Source organism: Suncus etruscus, chromosome 5 (assembly GCF_024139225.1).
Source record: "Suncus etruscus isolate mSunEtr1 chromosome 5, mSunEtr1.pri.cur, whole genome shotgun sequence".
Taxonomy (NCBI): Eukaryota; Metazoa; Chordata; class Mammalia; order Eulipotyphla; family Soricidae; genus Suncus; species Suncus etruscus.
This window is the reverse complement of record NC_064852.1, coordinates 87,198,294-87,204,293: the sequence shown is the minus strand read 5'-3', so window position 1 is coordinate 87,204,293 and position 6,000 is coordinate 87,198,294.

Below are 6,000 nucleotides of genomic sequence, written 5' to 3'. Positions count from 1 at the left end.
GTTTTCCACAGAGGCTGTATGTTCCTATTTCTCTATATTTCTGTTGTTCCTAATTTTTTTAAATTTGCATTTCCCTGATAGTCATTGATAGCAAGCATTTTTTCAGGTACCTGCTGCCCATTTTATGTTTTCTCTGTTGATGAGTTTGTTTATTGCTGCTTCTCTATTAATGTGGTTTTCTATTTTGTTTAGTTTGTGAGTTTTTAAATTATCCTGCATATCAGCTTTTTGTAAGGTGCCTGGTGTGCAAATATTTTCTCCCATTCAATAGAATATTCAATTTTAGGTTTTATTTTTTTATTTTGGGCACCATGGATTACAAATTATCATTAGTAACATTTCATACATGAACTATTCCTATCATTAGTAACATTTCATACATGAACTATTCCAGTACTGCACCCTTCACCCAAGTGTCCACTTCTCTCCTGACTCTGCTCAGAAATCACTTCTGGCTAGGGGGAACCACATGGGATGTCAGGGATCAAACCCAAATCTGTCCTGGGTCAGCCATATACAAGGCAAATGCCCTACCACTGTACTATTGCTCTGTCACCTGGCATCTAAAATTTTCAGTGTTATACATCTCTCAGTCAAAAGAGCATAAAGTCAAGAAGAGAATTCCAAAGCATAATCAAGAAATTCAACAATTAAATGCAAGAGAAAATGTGAAAAAAAGGCAGAGAAGGAAGATATAAATAATGGAAATCAAGTTAAGAACTGTCTCATGAAAGCAAAGTAAGTAAATCAAGAACAAGTAAGAAATTAAAGTCATCAAACATGTCTTTTAGATTCAGTATATCAAGAATGAGTAAGAAATTAAAGTCATTAGATATGTCTTTTAGAAACATTTCCTATCATTAACATTTGGACTTTTTTCATATGGTAATAGGTAGAAAAATATAGATCTCTTAGAATAGAATTTTTTGCTCAAAGGATGAGAAAAATTGAAAGATAGCTGGAGTTTTTGTCAGGCTCAAAATTGAAAAGTCCACCAGCTTTTACCAGAGAAGTGATACCTATAGAATTTGACTGCTTAGAGTATTTAGGGCACACTACTTTCCAGGGAAAAGGCATTATTGAGTGTTTCAGTAAACAAAATTATGCCTCCAAATACATTCTACTTTCTCTCCTTTTAATGATTGTTGGAGTCAACATTTAATTAGGCTTTTAACCTCAAGTGAAATGATCAGACAAGTGTTGGCTCAATAAAGACCTCTTTTGACAATGAGTGGGAGGGGTGGGAGTAGAGAACTCCTTAAGAAACAGACAGAACATTGACTCTCCTCAGAGCTCCTAAATTAGAGAAAACTTGTTGCTTTATGAACAGTGGGCTGTTCCTAGATATTTTTATTCAGAGTTACCATAAAGAAGATAAAATGGCTTTTAGGCCAGAGTAGAATGCAAAGTAGAAAGAAATGTGTTGATCAAAAATGGATACAAAAAAATGTAGCTGCCAAGGAAAATATTGATCTTCCTCCTCTCTTGCAGTACCATCTGAAGGCAGCATGGTGCACTGGGAAAGGCCCAATGTTTGCTATTTTCCACTCTATTAAATAACACTGTATAATTTAGACATCCAGTAAGAACATCTAAAACTAAGATTAGTGATTAAAATATATTCCTTTTAACTCCCTGCTTACTGAAGATCTTTTTCAACGGTTATTTGGGTCCTCCTGGTTTTAATATTCATATTAAGCTATAGTTAGTTCCATATCATCTATCTCATTAAATATAATATTATTGGTTAACTGATAAATTAATTTTACTGGTTTTATACTTAATTTACAGTTTTCTCTAGTTCTATAAACATAGGAAATATATGATTAAAGACATGGAGCAATATAATACAACAGGTAGGGGTACTTGTTTTGTACATGATCAACTGGGGTTCAAATTTTATCTTTCATATGGTTTGCTGAGAATAGCCAGGAATGATACCTGAGTGTAGAGCCAGGAGTAAGCCTTGAGCACTTCTTTTTTTCTTTATTTAAACATCTTGATTACAAATATGATTGTGATTAGGTTTCAGTCATGTAAAGAACACCCCCCTTTACCAGTGCAACATTCTCACCACCAATGTCCCAAATCTCCCTCCATCCCACCCCACCCCCATCTGTACTCTAGAAAGTCTTTCCAGTTCCCTCATTCATTCACATGCTTATGGTAGTTCTCAGTGTAGTTATTTCTATAACTGCACTCACCACTCTTCGTGGTGAGCTTCATGAAGTGAACTGGAAGTTCCAGCCCTCCTCTCATTGTCGCTAAGGATTGTTGTAAAAATGACTTTTATTTTTCTTAAAACCCATAGATGAGTGAGACTATTCTGCGTCTCTCTCTCCCCCTCTGACTTATCACTCAGCATGATAGACTCCATGTACATCCATATAGGAAAATTTCATGATTCATCTCTCCTTATGGCTGCATAATATTCCATTGTGTATATGTACCACATATTCTTTAGCCATTCGTATGTTGAAGAGCATCTTGATTGTTTCCAGAGCCTGGCTATTGTGAATAGTGCTGCAATAAATATAGGTGTGAGGAAGGGGTTTTTGTATTGTATTCTTGTGTTCCTAGGGTACACCTCTAGTTGTGGCTCAAATACCAAAAGTGAAAGAGAAGTGTGATTAGTTATTTACTCCATTTGAAGTATTAAATTATTTTTCTCTTATATTTGTTTACTCAAGATTTATATATGCTATTGCAATTGGAAAATCTATGATCCCTGAATCTCTGTCATTCATTTTATGATTAAAAGTAATTTTATTAGATCTTACTTTTTAATACTAAGATTATTTAATGGATTTCATTTTATCTGAGACATTAAAAATGAAGTGCATTTTAGAACAATTTTAAGTTTACAGAAATAGAGAAAATGCAGTTATAATCTGCTCCCTTTCATATGCACACAAGGTTTCTTCCCTAATTATAATTTGCATCATTAGTGTAATACACTCCTTGTAATTAGGAAACCAATATTCGTGCATCATTTTTAACCAAAATCCATAGTGGTATATTCCCTCTTTATAAAGAGTGTATGAGTTTTGACAAATGCATAATGAAGTCTCTACCTAAACTTTAACACCAATATCAAATAGAGAAACTCCATTGCCTTAAAAATCCTCAGTGTTCCATTTATCCCTTCTCTTATCACAAGCATTAAACTTTAATTGGCTTAGAACTTTTGCCTTTTCCAGAATGTAATATAGGTGTATTCTTACAATATATAGTCTTTACAGGTTGCCTTCTTTAATGTAGCAATATGCTTTTAAGTTTCCTTTGTGTCTTTTTAAGTCTTGATAGCTCATTTCTTTTATTGCTAACTCTGAATGTACCACATTTTGCTTTTCCATTCACTTATTAAAGGTCATTTAGGTTATTCTCTAGCTTGACTTGACAATTATGAATAAAACTCTTATAGACATTTATGTGCAAGTTTTTTTGTTTTTGGGCCACATTCGGTGATGCTCAAGGGTTAATCCTGGCTATGTGCTCAGAAATCACTCCTGGCTTGGGGGACAATATGGAATGCTGGGGGATCAAACTGTGGTCAGTCCTAGGATAGTACATGCAAGGCAGATGCCTTACCGCTTGTGCCACTGCTCCGGCCCCTCATGTGCAAGTTTTTATATGAGCATAAGTTTTTACTGGTAATTATTTAAAAGTATTTTAGGTATAAGTATTAATACTGGATCAACTAGTAAGAGTATATTATTTATTTATTTGGTGGAGGGACACAGAAGCTGTGCTCAGAACTTATATCTGGCTGTCTTCAGAGATAACTTACAATGGGACTTGGAAGATCACCTATGGTGCTGGGGAACACACTTGGGTCAGGCATGCAAGGCAAGCACTCTACAGGTTGTACAATTTCTTCTGCCCAAGAAGAAATATGTGTTTAATTTTTCTTAGAAACTGCCAAACTATCTTCAGTAATATGTGAGAATTTCTGTTCAGAGTGCATTTTAAGCACACTGGTAAAGTTTGTTATATATTGTATAATAATGTAACTCAATCATCTTTATCTTAAAAAATTACTGTAGTATGAACAACTTTGTAACCACAAAGTTTAAATAAAAATTTATATAAAAGAAAAAAATACATTTTAGCATTTTTGTTGTGAATATTTGGAATTTTGCTCATTTTATTAGATACATATTTTAGCCATTTTTGTTTTATCAAAATAAAATAAGTACTTTGGGTCAGAGTATATCCTATAATGAGGCAAAATGAAAGGGAAAAGAACAACTATAGACATGGCTCCTGAAAGCTGGATCAGGTTTACACCTAAATAAATGAATGAACTTTTTGTTTGGTTTATTTTGGAGCCACATATGGCAATGCTGAGATCTTACTCCTGGCTCTGCACTCAAGGAAAAGCTCAAGGGATCATATTGAGTACCAAGTACTCAACCTTCAACTGTGTGCAGGAAAAGAACTTTCCCACCGAGCTATTTCCCAAGCCCCAAAGGATTTTTTTTATATTTTTTTCTCAGATACAATTAAAATTTGGCCAAAAAGATGTAATAAATGAAAAATTTAAATAATGATAATTTTTTCATGTGTAAATTATATCAGAAAGTAACTGTGGTCATGTAAATATGGATGTGTTTGGAGAGATAACTCTGGAGAGGTAACTATAAAAGTTAAAAAGGACAGTAAGGTATACATTATTTCTATTATGGACTATGGTAGTCTCAGATTGAAGATACTTAGAAATATAGATACTGCTACAAAAGACTTAAGAAATATGAAAGAGTTATAAAATGCAATTATTCTTCTAAAGATAAATCAAGATCATGTGATGGACTTTAACATCTCCAGTCACTTATTAAAAGTTGTTTTTGAACATGTGGTCCCAATCTTTCGCACGCTCTTGCTGGGTGGAGTAACATGTCTTACAAAGGGGTGATCATGGCAAATATTTGTCTATAAATAATATGGGAACTAAGTAAATTGCTGATATAGGCTTATATGTGTTTAATTTTGAATGTGTTATTTTTGAAAGTATAAAGAATGACAATTTCACTTTACTGAAATCTCATCTTCTCCAAATCTCTACAAACCATTAATAGTTTCCCTGGCTGAATAATACCTATCAAAGTGACTTTATTTCAACTCCTGAATAGATCCATCTTGGTAAATTCTATTTCCTGTTGAGAAAGGAGGAGGAAAGGGCCTAAGATGAAAAGGAACTTCTTATATCTTTGTTTGTTTTAGGCTATGCCCAATGTGCTCAAGACTCATTCCTGACTCTACTCTCAGGCATCATATTGGGTTCTGAGGATATAACCCGAGTCATCCTCATGTAAGACAAATGATATACCCACTATACTGTCACTTTCACCTCAAGAAGACACTTATTTTTAAATTACCAACACACCTATCCTCCTGGGGAATCTGTCAGATTAGAACTTCAGAATAAAAAGCCACTTTCTTGGAGGTAGTAGTATAGGAATAGATTTAACAGAATTAATGCCATGGTAATCAGGTTTAAACTGATTAATAGGTAGTTATTTGTAACCTTGATTGCAAACATTTCTAGCCTCTTTATCAAAAAGTAAAGTATTTTTTCCTTAACTGATTTCAAGAGAATTCAGATTATGATTTTGTGACTTTTATGGGTTTTTATTTGATTTAACATCGTCCTTATCTTTATATGTGAGCAGGGGCAAGAGGGATAGGTTGGAAATTTTAGCTTTCAAAGAAATGTGTTATATTAAAATTATTTAATACAATCTCCCTAGGGTAGTGATAATCCTTTTATTAAAAAATGTAAAGAGGTTCAATAACGAATCAGCAGTAAATAGTTTTGTGAAGAACACATTAATTGCCAATTTTTATTTTGTGAATTTTAGTGAATGCAATACCTATGTTTATCTTGACCAGACCCCTGCTATCTTGTATTTTTCAAGTGGTGATTCCCATGGCTTGAATGAGAGCATGGCGTGTAGGTTGCTTGCTTGCACATGTCAGACTTGGGTTTGGTCCCTGGTA